This window comes from Cherax quadricarinatus, chromosome 24 (genome assembly GCF_038502225.1).
Source record: "Cherax quadricarinatus isolate ZL_2023a chromosome 24, ASM3850222v1, whole genome shotgun sequence".
NCBI classification, from domain to species: domain Eukaryota; kingdom Metazoa; phylum Arthropoda; class Malacostraca; order Decapoda; family Parastacidae; genus Cherax; species Cherax quadricarinatus.
The window spans coordinates 43458388-43478802 of record NC_091315.1 but is presented as its reverse complement, the minus strand read 5'-3'; the positions used below and the strand labels follow the sequence as shown (position 1 = coordinate 43478802).

The window sequence follows — 20415 nt, the reverse complement described above, 5'->3', positions numbered from 1 at the left end:
GCACCAAAACTAGAACCAGCACCAGTGCCAGCCCCGGTACCAGTACCAGCACCAGTACCAGCACCAGCACCAGCGCCAGCGCCAGCACCAGTACCAGCACCAGCACCAGTGCCAGCACCAGTGCCAGCACCAGTGCCAGCACCAGCACCAGCGTCAGCACCAGTGCCAGCACCAGTGCCAGCACCAGCACCAGTGCCAGCACCAGTGCCAGCACCAGTGCCAGCACCAGTACCAGCACCTGCGCCAGCACCAGTTCCAGCTCCAGTGCCAGCACCAGCGCCAGCACCAGTGCCAGCACCAGTGCCAGTGCCAGTGCCAGCAGCAGCACCATTTCCAGCTCCAGTGCCAGCACCAGCGCCAGCACCAGTGCCAGCACCAGTGCCAGCACCAGCGCCAGCACCAGTGCCAGCACCAGTGCCAGCACCAGCGCCAGCTCCAGTGCCAGCACCAGCACCAGCGCCAGCACCAGTGCCAGCACCAGTGCCAGCACCAGTGCCAGCACCAGTGCCAGCACCAGTGCCAGTGCCAGCACCAGCACCAGTACCAGTGCCTGCACCAGTGCCAGCACCAGTGCCAGCACCAGTTCCAGCTCCAGTGCCAGCACCAGTGCCAGCACCAGTGCCAGCGCCAGCACCAGTTCCAGCTCCAGTGCCAGCACCAGCACCAGTGCCAGCACCAGTGCCAGCACCAGCACCAGTTCCAGCTCCAGTGCCAGCACCAGCACCAGTGCCAGCACCAGTGCCAGCACCAGTGCCAGCACCAGCGCCAGCTCCAGTGCCAGCACCAGCGCCAGCACCAGTGCCAGCACCAGCTCCAGCACCAGTGCCAGCACCAGCACCAATGCCAGCACCAGTGCCAGCACCAGTGCCAGCACCAGTGCCAGCACCAGCACCAGTGCCAGCACCAGCGCCAGTGCCAGCACCAGTGCCAGCACCAGTGCCAGTGCCAGCACCAGCACCAGTTCCAGCTCCAGTGCCAGCACCAGCACCAGCGCCAGCACCAGCGCCAGCACCAGTGCCAGCACCAGTGCCAGCACCAGCGCCAGCACCAGTGCCAGCACCAGTGCCAGCACCAGTGCCAACACCAGCGCCAGCACCAGTTCCAGCTCCAGCGCCAGCACCAGCACCAGAGCCAGCACCAGTGCCAGCACCAGTGCCAGCACTAGTGCCAGCACCAGTGCCAGCACCAGCACCAGTGCCAGCACCAGCACCAGTGCCAGCACCAGCACCAGTGCCAGCACCAGTGCCAGCACCAGTGCCAGCACCAGCGCCAGCACCAGTTCCAGCTCCAGTGCCAGCATCAGCACCAGTGCCAGCACTAGTGCCAGCACCAGTGCCAGCACCAGTGACAGCACCAGTGCCAGCACCAGCGCCAGCACCAGTTCCAGCTCCAGTGCCAGCACCAGCACCAGTGCCAGCACCAGTGCCAGCACCAGTGCCAGCACCAGCGCCAGCTCCAGTGCCAGCACCAGCACCAGCGCCAGCACCAGTGCCAGCACCAGCTCCAGCACCAGTGCCAGCACCAGTGCCAGCACCAGCACCAATGCCAGCACCAGTGCCAGCACCAGTGCCAGCACCAGTGCCAGCACCAGCACCAGTGCCAGCACCAGTGCCAGCACCAGCACCAGTGCCAGCACCAGTGCCAGTGCCAGCACCAGCACCAATGCCAGCACCAGTGCCAGCACCAGTGCCAGCACCAGTGCCAGCACCAGTGCCAGCACCAGCACCAGTGCCAGCACCAGTGACAGCACCAGCACCAGTGCCAGCACCAGTGCCAGCACCAGTGCCAGTGCCAGCAGACAACACATTATAAACAATAAACAATTAAACTGACTGCACAGTTGATAATTTTTATCTCTGTTTAGCTGGACGTAAATCATGGTTGATGTTATAAGTATTTTTCTGAAAGGCCTACAGCTGGACGGTAGACCTACAGCGAATTTGTAGGCCTACAGATGGTTGATGGTTTAAAAAGACAGGCGAGCAAACACTGGGGCATATTTATTAGAAAACATTTCGGTCCTGTGGCTCTGATCACCTCTGTGATCAAGGTTACTGACCTTGATCACCTCTGTGATCAAGGTTACTGACCTTGATCACCTCTGTGATCAAGGTTACTTACCTTGATCACCTCTGTGATCAAGGCTACTGATCTTGATCACATCTGTGATCAAGGTCACAGTACTAAAACCTTATTTTATTATGTCGTAGTGTTTGTTTACCCACGTGTCGTTTTCAACCTCGTGTCTATTTATTAATCAACTGGTTAGATGGCCTACGGGTGGTTGGTAGGCCTACAACGGGTCGGTAGGCTTATAGCTAGCCGGTTGCGGTAGGCTGGAGGCCTACAGCAACCTGCTAGCTATAGGCCTTAAACCAAGGGAATGAAGGGTTTGTATATTCCAGTACTAGACTGGTTTTAACACGCGTTGTCTCTTATACAGTCGCTACAAGGTGGGTCATGACAGCTAATTTGTATGTCACCTCACCAGATACTAGTTTACACCCACAGCTCCTCCTGAGAGTGGTAGTTCCTAATACACTACAGCTCATTCTGATGAGCACTCTCAGTTCATCCTGTGAATGATAATTTATTATACACGCACAGTTCGTCCTGTGAATGGTAGTTTATTGCAGCAACAGTTCGCCCTGTGAGCGTTAATTAATTTAATATCTACGTTATGCAGTTCATACCCATGGTGTGGGTGGTAGTGGAAATATTACAGTCACATAATGGGTCCAGGTACTGGGCCAGTTAAAGTGGTAATGAACTATTTACATGTCAATACATCTGGTAGCCCAAAACCTGGATCAGAAATATTTCAAATTCCACTTGGTATAATCTCTTACATCATTAAGATATTAGTAATAAACGTCTACCTGATGCAACACAAAGAAACAACTTATCTAGTCACTAGGGTTGAGTGTGATAATAAACAGGTCATTCATCTAGTCGGTCAGTGGTGTGAATACTGCCTCAAGATTTCAGATATTGTTAACAATGAAGTGATTTGCTGTTTCCTGTATGGTTTGTCTGGACGTATCTAGATGATTGTTGGATGTTTGCACACTAACATAATACTAACAAGGCTGAGAGACTGACCACCTTCCTACCAAGGCTGAGGGACTGACCACCTCCCTACCAAGGCTGAGAGACTGACCACCTCCCTACCAAGGCTGAGAGACTGACCACCTTCCTACCAAGGCTGAGAGACTGACCACCTTCCTACCAAGGCTGAGGGCTGAGGGACTGACCACCTTCCTACCAAGCCTGAGAGACTGACCACCTTCCTACCAAGGCTGAGGGACTGACCACCTTCCTACCAAGCCTGAGAGACTGACCACCTTCCTACCAAGGCTGAGGGACTGACCACCTTCCTACCAAGGCTGAGAGACTGACCACCTTCCTACCAAGGCTGAGGGACTGACCACCTTCCTACCAAGCCTGAGAGACTGACCACCTACCTACCAAGGCTGAGGGACTGACCACCTTCCTACCAAGGCTGAGCGACTGACCACCTTCCTACCAAGGCTGAGGGACTGACCACCTTCCTACCAAGGCTGAGGGACTGACCACCTTCCTACCAAGGCTGAGGGACTGACCACCTTCCTACCAAGGCTGAGGGACTGACCACCTTCCTACCAAGGCTGAGGGACTGACCACCTTCCTACCAAGGCTGAGAGACTGACCACCTCCCTACCAAGGCTGAGAGACTGACCACCTTCCTACCAAGGCTGAGAGACTGACCACCTTCCTACCAAGGCTGAGAGACTGACCACCTTCCTACCAAGGCTGAGGGACTGACCACCTTCCTACCAAGGCTGAGAGACTGACCACCTCCCTACCAAGGCTGAGAGACTGACCACCTCCCTACCAAGGCTGAGGGACTGACCACCTCCCTACCAAGGCTGAGGGACTGACCACCTACCAAGGCTGAGGGACTCCTACCAAGGCTGAGAGACTGACCACCTCCCTACCAAGGCTGAGGGACTGACCACCTCCCTACCAAGGCTGAGGGACTGACCACCTTCCTACCAAGGCTGAGGGACTGACCACCTCCCTACCAAGGCTGAGAGACTGACCACCTTCCTACCAAGGCTGAGGGACTGACCACCTCCCTACCAAGGCTGAGAGACTGACCACCTTCCTACCAAGGCTGAGGGACTGACCACCTCCCTACCAAGGCTGAGAGACTGACCACCTTCCTACCAAGGCTGAGGGACTGACCACCTTCCTACCAAGGCTGAGAGACTGACCACCTCCCTACCAAGGCTGAGGGACTGACCACCTCCCTACCAAGGCTGAGAGACTGACCACCTTCCTACCAAGGCTGAGAGACTGACCACCTTCCTACCAAGGCTGAGGGACTGACCACCTCCCTACCAAGGCTGAGGGACTGACCACCTTCCTACCAAGGCTGAGGGACTGACCAGGCCTGACCCCTACCAAGGCTGAGAGACTGAGAGAGACTGACCACCTTCCTACCAAGGCTGAGAGACTGACCACCTCCCTACCAAGGCTGAGAGACTGACCACCTTCCTACCAAGGCTGAGAGACTGACCACCTCCCTACCAAGGCTGAGAGACTGACCACCTCCCTACCAAGGCTGAGAGACTGACCACCTCCCTACCAAGGCTGAGGGACTGACCACCTCCCTACCAAGGCTGAGAGACTGACCACCTCCCTACCAAGGCTGAGAGGCTGACCACCTCCCTACCAAGGCTGAGAGACTGACCACCTCCCTACCAAGGCTGAGAGACTGACCACCTCCCTACCAAGGCTGAGGGACTGACCACCTCCCTACCAAGGCTGAGAGACTGACCACCTTCCTACCAAGGCTGAGGGACTGACCACCTTCCTACCAAGGCTGAGGGACTGACCACCTCCCTACCAAGGCTGAGGGACTGACCACCTCCCTACCAAGGCTGAGAGACTGACCACCTCCCTACCAAGGCTGAGAGACTGACCACCTCCCTACCAAGGCTGAGAGACTGACCACCTTCCTACCAAGGCTGAGAGACTGACCACCTTCCTACCAAGGCTGAGGGACTGACCACCTCCCTACCAAGGCTGAGAGACTGACCACCTCCCTACCAAGGCTGAGAGACTGACCACCTCCCTACCAAGGCTGAGAGACTGACCACCTCCCTACCAAGGCTGAGAGACTGACCACCTCCCTACCAAGGCTGAGAGACTGACCACCTCCCTACCAAGGCTGAGAGACTGACCACCTCCCTACCAAGGCTGAGAGACTGACCACCTCCCTACCAAGGCTGAGAGACTGACCACCTCCCTACCAAGGCTGAGAGACTGACCACCTCCCTACCAAGGCTGAGAGACTGACCACCTCCCTACCAAGGCTGAGAGACTGACCACCTCCCTACCAAGGCTGAGAGACTGACCACCTCCCTACCAAGGCTGAGAGACTGACCACCTCCCTACCAAGGCTGAGAGACTGACCACCTCCCTACCAAGGCTGAGAGACTGACCACCTCCCTACCAAGGCTGAGAGACTGACCACCTCCCTACCAAGGCTGAGAGACTGACCACCTCCCTACCAAGGCTGAGAGACTGACCACCTCCCTACCAAGGCTGAGAGACTGACCACCTCCCTACCAAGGCTGAGAGACTGACCACCTCCCTACCAAGGCTGAGAGACTGACCACCTCCCTACCAAGGCTGAGAGACTGACCACCTCCCTACCAAGGCTGAGAGACTGACCACCTCCCTACCAAGGCTGAGAGACTGACCACCTCCCTACCAAGGCTGAGAGACTGACCACCTCCCTACCAAGGCTGAGAGACTGACCACCTCCCTACCAAGGCTGAGAGACTGACCACCTCCCTACCAAGGCTGAGAGACTGACCACCTCCCTACCAAGGCTGAGAGACTGACCACCTCCCTACCAAGGCTGAGAGACTGACCACCTCCCTACCAAGGCTGAGAGACTGACCACCTCCCTACCAAGGCTGAGAGACTGACCACCTCCCTACCAAGGCTGAGAGACTGACCACCTCCCTACCAAGGCTGAGAGACTGACCACCTCCCTACCAAGGCTGAGAGACTGACCACCTTCCTACCAAGGCTGAGAGACTGACCACCTTCCTACCAAGGCTGAGAGACTGACCACCTTCCTACCAAGGCTGAGAGACTGACCACCTTCCTACCAAGGCTGAGAGACTGACCACCTTCCTACCAAGGCTGAGAGACTGACCACCTTCCTACCAAGGCTGAGAGACTGACCACCTTCCTACCAAGGCTGAGAGACTGACCACCTTCCTACCAAGGCTGAGAGACTGACCACCTTCCTACCAAGGCTGAGAGGCTGACCACCTCCCTACCAAGTCTGAGGGACTGACCACCTTCCTACCAAGGCTGAGAGACTGACCACCTTCCTACCAAGGCTGAGAGACTGACCACCTTCCTACCAAGGCTGAGAGACTGACCACCTTCCTACCAAGGCTGAGAGACTGACCACCTTCCTACCAAGGCTGAGAGACTGACCACCTCCCTACCAAGGCTGAGGGACTGACCACCTTCCTACCAAGGCTGAGAGACTGACCACCTTCCTACCAAGGCTGAGAGACTGACCACCTCCCTACCAAGGCTGAGGGACTGACCACCTTCCTACCAAGGCTGAGAGACTGACCACCTTCCTACCAAGGCTGAGAGACTGACCACCTTCCTACCAAGGCTGAGAGACTGACCACCTTCCTACCAAGGCTGAGAGACTGACCACCTTCCTACCAAGGCTGAGAGACTGACCACCTCCCTACCAAGGCTGAGGGACTGACCACCTTCCTACCAAGGCTGAGAGACTGACCACCTTCCTACCAAGGCTGAGAGACTGACCACCTCCCTACCAAGGCTGAGAGACTGACCACCTTCCTACCAAGGCTGAGAGACTGACCACCTTCCTACCAAGGCTGAGAGACTGACCACCTCCCTACCAAGGCTGAGAGACTGACCACCTCCCTACCAAGGCTGAGAGACTGACCACCTTCCTACCAAGGCTGAGGGACTGACCACCTCCCTACCAAGGCTGAGAGACTGACCACCTCCCTACCAAGGCTGAGAGACTGACCACCTTCCTACCAAGGCTGAGGGACTGACCACCTTCCTACCAAGGCTGAGAGACTGACCACCTCCCTACCAAGGCTGAGAGACTGACCACCTTCCTACCAAGGCTGAGGGACTGACCACCTTCCTACCAAGGCTGAGAGACTGACCACCTTCCTACCAAGGCTGAGGGACTGACCACCTCAAAATCACTTCATGTTCTGTCTCCGATTTTATATTCGCTGATATTCGACTGAAGAAGCTTGTTGAGTGAACGAAAAGTTTCTCTTACTCATCAGGCCTGAGTGTTGCACATTCTTATACATCTTTAATGAATTCTAAAGTAAACTTTTAAGTAAACCCTTGAAATGAAATCTTCCATGTAATCCCTAGTCCGGCTACCAGTGTACATAGTCACTAGATTAAATCATTTCCGATTATTTCAGTGGTTGCTTACCTTGGGAGAGCAGTTGGAGTTGCCAGGTGAGTTGTTGATGACTGCTACAGTGGAGGGTGACACTCGCTGCTCACACCTTGTTTACTCTCGCTTGTCACTCCAGGTACCACCAAGGTACCACAACTACCACCACCACCACCACAACTCGCACTAGAAGCAACAGGGGGTAATACTAAGAACAGTAACTAGTTACCAGCAATACTAGAGCCACCACTGGCACTTTCAGTTACCACTTACACTAACCACCACCAGTGCACAGTGAGAACCAAAACCACAACCACTATCACCACCACCACCACCACTACCACTATCTTGAAGCCAGCACACTCCAGCGAAAAATGATGTGTTGAATCTGTTTTTGCGTGCGTGTGTGTGTGTGTGTGTGTGTGTATGTGTGAGGAAGGGGAGGACCACTTGAGTGAGGTGAGCATGAGCACCAGTGCTCTCAGCCACACTTAACAGCCTCCTAGATGCCCAGCACGGCCTCTCCCACACCATATTGTCCGCTGGGGGGGTGGGTTGGGGTGGGGCTTTTGGCATTGGGGAGGGGATAAGGCAGGAAGCTCCACCCACCTGTGCAACCCCTCACCCCCCACCTAAAACCTCCCCCTCCCCAACATCTTTCCTATCTCCTCCCCAACAACCAACTTACCTATCTCCTCCCCAACATCTTACCTGTCTCCCTCTCCTCTCCCCAGCGTCTTACCTATCTCCCTCACTCCACCTTCCTGCTCAGTCTGTCTCACTCTGGTCCATATCTTGTTACCTACACAACTTTTGTGACGTCATGACTCGATTTAAAATTTTTTGCCTCAGTTTTAATAATAATAATAATAATAATAATAATAATAATAATAATAATAATAATATTATTATTATTATTATTATTATTATTATTATTATTATTATTATTATTATTATTATTATTATAAAAGTGGATAACTTCCACTCAGAGACAGTTCATTAGATAAAAATTATTTTGCTTTATACAGTTGCTTAAAACAACAGTTAAATAGTTTTGATAAATGTGTAAGTTTCAACATTACATTAATAACCGCTTAATGCAGTAATATAAAATATTAGTTAAGTTAGTGTATGTTTAACAAGTAAACACGATCTGTGTTGTACCTCAGAAAGAGGACTCCTGGTGTTTCCTCTCCTTGTGTTCCTGCGAGTCTTACCAATATTGCTGGCCCGCTTTTGTGGTAACAAGAATTTTTTAAAGAGGTGGACTCGTAAGCCAGGGAAAAGCCTCGGTCAGATGACCAAAAGCTGCAGCGGCAGGTCATCATATGACTATAAGACCCGCGTCAGGAAACACTTGTCCTGTTTCCCGACAAACCTTACGTAACATCAACTAATGTAATCTTGACGACCACGTCTGTCTTATCTCAGGATAAAATACTATTTCCTCTTGTTATTCCTCTCTAATATTTTAATAAAATCTAATGTACATTTTTTTTAAGAATTATGAGTTGAATAAGTTGAACATTCAAACTATAAGTATACTCTCAACTCATCGCTACAAAGACACATACGATGTTGTTACTACTGAAGTTTGGGTAAGAATGAATGGTAGATTCTTATTGCCAGGTGATGTATCCTGGGAGTCAAACATAACTTTACAAGAACTCTGGAGAACTGTGTGGTAAATATTGCCAGCAAGGCAGGTTAGAAGTTTACAGTGCTTCACAGCATAGTCTTCCTGCTCAGTAAAAAATGTGTGTGTGTGTGTGTGTGTGTGTGTGTGTGTGTGTGTGTGTGTGTGTGTGTGTGTGTGTGTGTGTGAGTGTGTGTGTGTGTGTGTGTGTGTTTTGTCTTTGTCTGTCTGTTTGTGTCTGTCTGTCTGTGTCTGTCTGTCTGTCTGTCTGTGTCTGTCTGTCTGTCTGTCTGTCTGTCTGTCTGTCTGTCTGTCTGTCTCTGTCTCTGTCTGTCTCTCTCTCTCTCTCTCTCTCTCTCTCTCTCTCTCTCTCTCTCTCTCTCTCTCTCTCTCTCTCTCTCTCAACATGCAAAGCAGCAGCTACAGCAGAAGTATCAGCGCCAACAGAAGCAGTCACAACAACAACAGTTGCAGCACCAATAGGAGTCACAACAACAACAGTTGCAGCACCAACAGAAGCTGTCACAATAGCAACAGTTGCATCACCAACAGAAGCAGTTATAACAGCAACAACAGCGGGTGAATAATTAACCAGGCAGACAGACCACTCTGGCACCACAACAAACATCATCACATCACAGACTGGGCAGGAGATGCAATATTCCCCCGATGAAAGGCAGGGGTGCCACGCGTACATTGAGAGACAACACAATAAGTGTCCGGAGCCCAAGACTGTCCAGCTTCCTCCCAACATACATAAGGGGGATTACCAATAGACCCCTGGCTGTCTTCAAGAAGGCACTGGACAGGCACCTGAAGTCAGTACCTGACCAACCGGGCCGGAAGTAACGGCCTAGTTGATCAGACCCTGAACCACCATGAGGCCTGGTCTCAGACCGAGCCGCGGGGGCGTTAACCCCCGGAACTCTCTCCAGGTAAACTCCAGGTAAACATGACACCCTCATCCAGCAGCAGCCGGAGCATGAGAATCATTGTTCGCATGGATGAGTAACACTCAGGCACACAGACCTCGAAAACACATGGACACATGAGAAACACTCAGGTACACAGACCCGGGAAATACATGGACGGATGAAAAACACTCAGGAACACAGACCTCGGAAACACATGGACTGATGAGAAACACTCAGAAACACAGACCTCGGAAACACATGGACTGATGAGAAACACTCAGGAACACAGACCTCGGAAACGCATGGACGGATGAGAAACACTCAGGAACACAGACCTCGGAAACGCATGGACGGATGAGAAACACTCAGGAACACAGACCTCGGAAACGCATGGACGGATGAGAAACACTCAGGAACACAGACCTCGGAAACGCATGGACGGATGAGAAACACTCAGGAACACAGACCTCGGAAACACATGGACGGATGAGAAATGCTCAGACACAGACCCTGGAAATACATGGACGGATGAGAAACACTCAGGCACACACACCCCGGAAACACATGGACGGATGAGAAATGCTCAGACACACAGACCCCGGAAATACATGGACGGATGAGAAACACTCAGGTACACAGACCCTGGAAACACATGGACGGATGAGAAACACTCAGGAACACAGACCTCGGAAACACATGGACGGATGAGAAATGCTCAGACACACAGACCCTGGAAATACATGGACGGATGAGAAACACTCAGGCACACAGACCCCGGAAACACATGGACGGATGAGAAACACTCGGGAACACTGACCCCGGAAACACATGGACGGATGAGAAACACTCAGGAACACAGACCTCGGAAGCACATGGATGGATGAGAAACACTCAGGAACACAGACCTCGGAAGCACATGGATGGATGAGAAACACTCAGGAACACAGACCTCGGAAGCACATGGATGGATGAGAAACACTCAGGAACACAGACCTCGGAAGCACATGGATGGATGAGAAACACTCAGGAACACAGACCTCGGGACACAGTGCTTGCAGCTGCTGGAACACAACGTACCCGACAAGTGCTGCAAGGACACGTACAGCAGGGAGAGCTGTATGTGTACGACATTTCACCCTCACTGATGAAGCTTGGTGTAGGTGAAACATCGTACTGATGAAAGTTTCTCTGTGTTGTGTCTTGTAGCTGTTTGTAGCAGGTTAAAAAAGCACGCTTTCTTTGGGTCAACGTTTCGCACTGTTGGACCTTTATTAAGACATGTTTCGCTCTGTGTAGTCTTGACAAGTCATGCTAATTCATTTGTTATGAGTTGATAAAGCTTATGATGACATCAACAAACAGAAAACGACACTCAACAAACAGAAGCCACCAACAAACAGAAGACATCAACAAACAAAAATCGTCAACAAACAGAAGAGGACACACAACAAACAGAAGACATCAGCAAACAGAAGACGACACTCAACAAACAGAAGACATCAACAAACAGAAGACGACACTCAGCCAACAAGACGACAGTCAACAAACAGAAGACAATACTTAACAAACAAGACGACAATACTTAACAAACAAGACGACAGTCAAACAGAAGACGACACTCAACAAACAGAAGACGACATACAACAAACAGAAGACGACACTCAACGAACAGAAGACGACATACAACAAACAGAAGACGACACTCAACGAACAGAAGACGACACTCAACAAACAGAAGACGTCACTCAACAAACAGAAGACGACATACAACAAACAGAAGACGACACTCAACAAACAGAAGACGACATACAACAAACAGAAGACGACACTCAACAAACAGAAGACGACATACAACAAACAGAAGACGACACTCAACAAACAGAAGACGACATACAACAAACAGAAGACGACACTCAACAAACAGAAGACGACATACAACAAACAAGACGACACTCAACAAACAGAAGACGACATACAACAAACAGAAGACGTCACTCAACAAACAGAAGACGACATACAACAAACAGAAGACGACATACAACAAACAGAAGACGACACTCAACAAACAGAAGACGACATACAACAAACAGAAGACGACATACAACAAACAGAAGACGACACTCAACAAACAGAAGACATACAACAAACAGAAGACGACACTCAAACAGAAGACGACATACAACAAACAGAAGACGACACTCAACAAACAGAAGACGACATACAACAAACAGAAGACGACACTCAACAAACAGAAGACGACATACAACAAACAGAAGACGACACTCAACAAACAGAAGACGACATACAACAAACAGAAGACGACACTCAACAAACAGAAGACGACATACAACAAACAGAAGACGACATACAACAAACAGAAGACGACACTCAACAAACAGAAGACGACATACAACAAACAGAAGACGACACTCAACAAACAGAAGACGACATACAACAAACAGAAGACGACATACAACAAACAGAAGACGACATACAACAAACAGAAGACGACACTCAACAAACAGAAGACGACATACAACAAACAGAAGACGTCACTCAACAAACAGAAGACGACATACAACAAACAGAAGACGACACTCAACAAACAGAAGACGACATACAACAAACAGAAGACGTCACTCAAACAGAAGACGACATACAACAAACAGAAGACGTCACTCAACAAACAGAAGACGACATACAACAAACAGAAGACGACATACAACAAACAGAAGACGACACTCAACAAACAGAAGACGACATACAACAAACAGAAGACGACACTCAACAAACAGAAGACGACATACAACAAACAGAAGACGACACTCAACAAACAGAAGACGACATACAACAAACAGAAGACGACACTCAACAAACAGAAGACGACATACAACAAACAGAAGACGACACTCAACAAACAGAAGACGACATACAACAAACAGAAGACGACACTCAACAAACAGAAGACGACATACAACAAACAGAAGACGACATACAACAAACAGAAGACGACACTCAACAAACAGAAGACGACATACAACAAACAGAAGACGACACTCAACAAACAGAAGACGACATACAACAAACAGAAGACGACATACAACAAACAGAAGACGACATACAACAAACAGAAGACGACACTCAACAAACAGAAGACGACATACAACAAACAGAAGACGTCACTCAACAAACAGAAGACGACATACAACAAACAGAAGACGACACTCAACAAACAGAAGACGACATACAACAAACAGAAGACGTCACTCAACAAACAGAAGACGACATACAACAAACAGAAGACGTCACTCAACAAACAGAAGACGACATACAACAAACAGAAGACGACATACAACAAACAAGACGACACTCAACAAACAGAAGACGACATACAACAAACAGAAGACGACACTCAACAAACAGAAGACGACATACAACAAACAGAAGACGACACTCAACAAACAGAAGACATACAACGAACAGAAGACGACACTCAACAAACAGAAGACGACATACAACAAACAGAAGACGACACTCAACAAACAGAAGACGACATACAACAAACAGAAGACGTCACTCAACAAACAGAAGACGACATACAACAAACAAAGACGGCACTCAACGAACAGAAGACGACACTCAACAAACAGAAGACATCACTCAACAAACAGAAGACGACACTCAACAAACAGAAGATGACAGTCAACAAACAGAAGATGACAGTCAACAGAACACAACACACAGCAAGCAGAGGACGACACTTAACAAACAAAAGTAGGAAACGGCACGCGCAATGAACAGAGGAAGACACTCGACAAAGAGAAGAAAGATGCGACAGATGGGTAAACAGAGAGGACGCAAACACATGCAGGAGACACCAGCAAGACTGTGTGTGTCAGCTGGAACCCAAGGTGACACGTCGTCACTACACTGGGTGACATGTCGTCACCACGCAGGGTCACAACACGTCGTCACCACGCAGGGTCACAACACGTCGTCACCACACAGGGTCACAACACGTCATCACCAAACAGGGTCGCAACACGTCACCTCCAAGACATTACATGTCCTTCCGCTGACAAATTAAGACGTTAATGTGTGTCAGTGTTGGTGCTGACTGCTCCACCACCCACGACACTGTCAGTGTTGGTGCTGACTGCTCCACCACCCACGAGACTGTCAGTGTTGGTGCTGACTGCTCCACCACCCACGACACTGTCAGTGTTGGTGCTGACTGCTCCACCACCCACGACACTGTCAGTGTTGGTGCTGACTGCTCCACCACCCACGACACTGTCAGTGTTGGTGCTGACTGCTCCACCACCCACGACACTGCCAGTGTTGGTGCTGACTGCTCCACCACCCACGACACTGTCAGTGTTGGTGCTGACTGCTCCACCACCCACGACACTGTCAGTGTTGTGTCTTGCTTATTTTTTTTCTATATACTCTGATATAATTTTCTTTAATTATCTCTTACCCCGATACACACCATCTCTCATCTCGAGACATACAAAGTATCTCTCACCTCGAGAGATAAAAATCTCTCACCTGGAGTCAACATTGATGGCAACAGTACTAACAAAAATAATTCAACACCTTTCATCAACTTTAATCTTCTTCATTCATCTTCTTTAATGGATCTACCGCCTGGGCTTATTAATGCTAGTTTTTATTTTGATGTGTGGCAAGTTAACTATGTTTTCCAAGCTGAACATTCTTATCTCCAGATTTATTCACGAACTATTTTTCGAGAAATATACAACGCATTATTGCGAAAACATTGTAATATGTACGCACTTATATATATATATATATATATATATATATATATATATATATATATATATATATATATATATATATATATATATATATATATATATATATGCACTTAGGAGTCTGTGGAGACAAAGAACTTTGTCCTTGAAAGCAAAGAGGGGAATGTATGAGAGTATAGTTTTACCAACGCTCTTATATGGGTGTGAAGCATGGGTGATGAATGTTGCAGCGAGGAGAAGGCTGGAGGCAGTGGAGATGTCATGTCCGAGGGCAATGTGTGGTGTGAATATAATGCAGAGAATTCGTAGTTTGGAAGTTAGGAGGAGGTGCGGGATTACCAAAACTGTTGTCCAGAGGGCTGGGGAAGGGTTGTTGAGGTGGTTCGGACATGTAGAGAGAATGGAGCGAAACAGAATGACTTCAAGAGTGTATCAGTCTGTAGTGGAAGGAAGGCGGGGTAGGGGTCGGCCTAGGAAAGGTTGGAGGGAGGGGGTTAAAGGAGGTTTTGTGTGCGAGGGGCTTGGACTTCCAGCGGGCATGCGCGAGCGTGTTTGATAGGAGTGAATGGAGACAAATGGTTTTTAATACTTGACGTGCTGTTGGAGTGTGAGCAAAGTAACATTTATGAAGGGGTTCAGGGAAACCGGCAGGCCGGACTTGAGTCCTGGAGATGGGAAGTACAGTGCCTGCACTCTGAAGGAGGGGTGTTAATGTTGCAGTTTAAAAACTGTAGTGTAAAGCACCCTTCTGGCAAGACAGTGATGGAGTGAATGATGGTGAAAGTTTTTTTTTTCGGGCCACCCTGCCTTGGTGGGAATCGGCCAGTGTGTTAATATAATAAATAAATAAATAAATAAATATATATATATATATATATATATATATATATATATATATATATATATATATATATATATATATATATATATATATATATATATATATATTATTATTTTTTTATTATCACACTGGCCGATTCCCACCAAGGCAGGGTGGCCCGAAAAAGAAAAACTTTCACCATCATTCACTCCATCACTGTCTTGCCAGAAGGGTGCTTTACACTACATTGCCCTCAGACATGACATCTCCACTGCCTCCAGCCTTCTCCTCGCTGCAACATTCATCACCCACACTTCACACCCATATAAGAGCGTTGGTAAAACTATACTCTCATACATTCCCCTCTTTGCCTCCAAGGACAAAGTTCTTTGTCTCCACAGACTCCTAAGTGCACCACTCACTCTTTTTCCCTCATCAATTCTATGAGTCACCTCATCTTTCATAGACCCATCCGCTGACACGTCCACTCCCAAATATCTGAATACGTTCACTTCCTCCATACTCTCTCCCTCCAATCTGATATTCAATCTTTCATCACCTAATCTTTTTGTTATCCTCATAACCTTACTCTTTCCTGTATTCACCTTTAATTTTCTTCTTTTGCACACCCTACCAAATTCATCCACCAATCTCTGCAGCTTCTCTTCAGAATCTCCCAAGAGCACAGTGTCATCAGCAAAGAGCAGCTGTGACAACTCCCACTTTGTGTGTGATTCTTTATCTTTTAACTCCACGCCTCTTGCCAAGACCCTCGCATTTACTTCTCTTACAACCCCATCTATAAATATATTAAACAACCACGGTGACATCACACATCCTTGTCTAAGGCCTACTTTTACTGGGAAAAAAATTCCCTCTTTCCTACATACTCTAACTTGAGCCTCACTATCCTCGTAAAAACTCTTCACTGCTTTCAGTAACCTACCTCCTACACCATACACTTGCAACATCTGCCACATTGCCCCCATACCCACCCTGTCATACGCCTTTTCCAAATCCATAAATGCCACAAAAACCTCTCTAGCCTTATCTAAATACTGTTCACTTATATGTTTCACTGTAAACACCTGGTCCACACACTCCCTACCTTTCCTAAAGCCTCCTTGTTCATCTGCTATCCTATTCTCCGTCTTACTCTTAATTCTTTCAATTATAACTCTACCATACACTTTACCAGGTACACTCAACAGACTTATCCCCCTATAATTTTTGCACTCTCTTTTATCCCCTTTGCCTTTATACAAAGGAACTATGCATGCTCTCTGCCAATCCCTAGGTACCTTACCCTCTTCCATACATTTATTAAATAATTGCACCAACCACTCCAAAACTATATCCCCACCTGCTTTTAACATTTCTATCTTTATCCCATCAATCCCGGCTGCCTTACCCCCTTTCATTTTACCTACTGCCTCACGAACTTCCCCCACACTCACAACTGGCTCTTCCTCACTCCTACAAGATGTTATTCCTCCTTGCCCTATACACGAAATCACAGCTTCCGTATCTTCATCAACATTTAACAATTCCTCAAAATATTCCCTCCATCTTCCCAATACCTCTAACTCTCCATTTAATAACTCTCCTCTCCTATTTTTAACTGACAAATCCATTTGTTCTCTAGGCTTTCTTAACTTGTTAATCTCACTCCAAAACTTTTTCTTATTTTCAACAAAATTTGTTGATAACATCTCACCCACTCTCTCATTTGCTCTCTTTTTGCATTGCTTCACCACTCTCTTAACCTCTCTCTTTTTCTCCATATACTCTTCCCTCCTTGCATCACTTCTACTTTGTAAAAACTTCTCATATGCTAACTTTTTCTCCCTTACTACTCTCTTTACATCATCATTCCACCAATCACTCCTCTTCCCTCCCACACCCACTTTCCTGTAACCACAAACTTCTGCTGAACACTCTAACACTACATTTTTAAACCTACCCCATACCTCTTCGACCCCATTGCCTATGCTCTCATTAGCCCATCTATCCTCCAATAGCTGTTTATATCTTACCTTAACTGCCTCCTCTTTTAGTTTATAAACCTTCACCTCTCTCTTCCCTGATGCTTCTATTCTCCTTGTATCCCATCTACCTTTTACTCTCAGTGTAGCTACAACTAGAAAGTGATCTGATATATCTGTGGCCCCTCTATAAACATGTACATCCTGAAGTCTACTCAACAGTCTTTTATCTACCAATACATAATCCAACAAACTACTATCATTTCGCCCTACATCATATCGTGTATACTTATTTATCCTCTTTTTCTTAAAATATGTATTACCTATAACTAAACCCCTTTCTATACAAAGTTCAATCAAAGGGCTCCCATTATCATTTACACCTGGCACCCCAAACTTACCTACCACACCCTCTCTAAAAGTTTCTCCTACTTTAGCATTCAGGTCCCCTACCACAATTACTCTCTCACTTGGTTCAAAGGCTCCTATACATTCACTTAACATCTCCCAAAATCTCTCTCTCTCCTCTGCATTCCTCTCTTCTCCAGGTGCATACACGCTTATTATGACCCACTTCTCGCATCCAACCTTTACTTTAATCCACATAATTCTTGAATTTACACATTCATATTCTCTTTTCTCCTTCCATAACTGATCATTTAACATTACTGCTACCCCTTCCTTTGCTCTAACTCTCTCAGATACTCCAGATTTAATCCCATTTATTTCCCCCCACTGAAACTCTCCTACCCCCTTCAGCTTTGTTTCGCTTAGAGCCAGGACATCCAACTTCTTTTCATTCATAACATCAGCAATCATCTGTTTCTTGTCATCCGCACTACATCCACGCACATTTAAGCATCCCAGTTTTATAAAGTTTTTCTTCTTCTCTTTTTTAGTAAATGTATACAGGAGAAGGGGTTACTAGCCCATTGCTCCCGGCATTTTAGTCGCCTCATACGACACGCATGGCTTACGGAGGAAAGATTCTTTTCCACTTCCCCATGGACAATAGAAGAAATAAAAAAGAACAAGAGCTATTTAGAAAAAGGAGAAAAACCTAGATGTATGTATATATATATATGCATGTGCGTGTCTGTGAAGTGTGACCAAAGTGTAAGTAGGAGTAGCAAGATATCCCTGTTATCTAGCGTGTTTATGAGACAGAAAAAGAAACCAGCAATCCTACCATCATGCAAAACAGTTACAGGTTTTTGTTTCACAGTCATCTGGCAGGACGGTAGTACTTCCCTGGGTGGTTGCTGTCTACCTATATATATATATATATATATATATATATATATATATATATATATATATATATATATATATATATATATATATATATATATATATATATATATATATATATATATATATATATCGCAAACCAAGCGATACAAGATGCAAAACAATCACGGGGGGAGTAATATTAACAAGTCGGCCGTCTTCAACACATGTGTCCATAACACCTGTGTGCCCACAACTCTTGTGTGTCCTTAACACCTGTGTGCCCATAGCACTTGTGTCTTTAACACCTGTTTGTACACAACACCTGTATTCCTACAACACCTTTGTGCCCTCAAGACCATTGTAAAAATTTAAACTTATGTATGAATCCTAAATATAAATTTAATGGGATACCTTCCATTCAAACTTGAGGAGTACCTGCTTGAGTGTAGCACTTAGCTCTACCTGCTTGAGTGTAGCACTTAGCTCTACCTGCTTGAGTGTAGCACTTAGCTCTACCTGCTTGAGTGTAGCACTTAGCTCTACCTGCTTGAGTGTAGCACTTAGCTCTACCTGCTTGAGTGTAGCACTTAGCTCTACCTGCTTGAGTGTAGCACTTAGCTCTACCTGCTTGAGTGTAGCACTTAGCTCTACCTGCTTGAGTGTAGCACTTAGCTCTACCTGCTTGAGTGTAGCACTTAGCTCTACCTGCTTGAGTGTAGCACTTAGCTCTACCTGCTTGAGTGTAGCACTTAGCTCTACCTGCTTGAGTGTAGCACTTAGCTCTACCTGCTTGAGTGTAGCACTTAGCTCTACCTGCTTGAGTGTAGCACTTAGCTCTAGCTGGCTCCTCACTTGCTCTAGTGTAGCACTTAACTCTAGCTGGCTCACTCACTTAGCTCTAGCTGGCTCACTCACTTAGCTCTAGCTGGCTCGCTCACTTAGCTCTAGCTGGCTCACTCACTTAGCTCTAGCTGGCTCACTCACTTAGCTCAGGCTGGCTCACTCACTTAGCTCTAGCTGGCTCGCTCACTTAGCTCTAGCTGGCTAACTCACTTAGCTCTAGCTGGCTAACTCACTTAGCTCTAGCTGGCTAACTCACTTAGCTCTAGCTGGCTCACTCACTTAGCTCTAGCTGGCTCACTCACTTAGCTCTAGCTGGCTCACTCACTTAGCTCTAGCTGGCTCGCTCACTTAGCTCTAGCTGGCTAACTCACTTAGCTCTAGCTGGCTAACTCACTTAGCTCTAGCTGGCTCACTCACTTAGCTCTAGCTGGCTCGCTCACTTAGCTCTAGCTGGCTAACTCACTTAGGTCTAGCTGGCTAACTCACTTAGCTCTAGCTGGCTCACTCACTTAGCTCTAGCTGGCTCACTCACTTAGCTCTAGCTGGCTAACTCACTTAGCTCTAGCTGGCTCACTCACTTAGCTCTAGCTGGCTAACTCTCACGTTACTCTCTCCACGGCATCAACTTTCAAAATTTATCCCAAGTGATTATTCTTAGAATTATCAATGACGTTCTGGCTGACCCGAGAACACATCACTTGAAGTAAAGGGAATTCCTCTCTC

The 20415-nt window shown here is 47.8% G+C and overlaps 1 protein-coding gene across 2 annotated transcripts in view; it reads right to left on the bottom strand.

The window, feature by feature from the left end:
* LOC128690784 (uncharacterized) overlaps positions 1 to 20415 on the bottom strand; it is a gene marked incomplete at its 3' end in the record, with an annotated part of 94305 nt that overhangs the window by 59473 nt on the left and 14417 nt on the right. The window contains 1 exon segment of one of the 2 annotated variants that reach the window (XM_070088469.1): positions 7517 to 7970. 2 annotated transcript variants of the gene reach the window in all.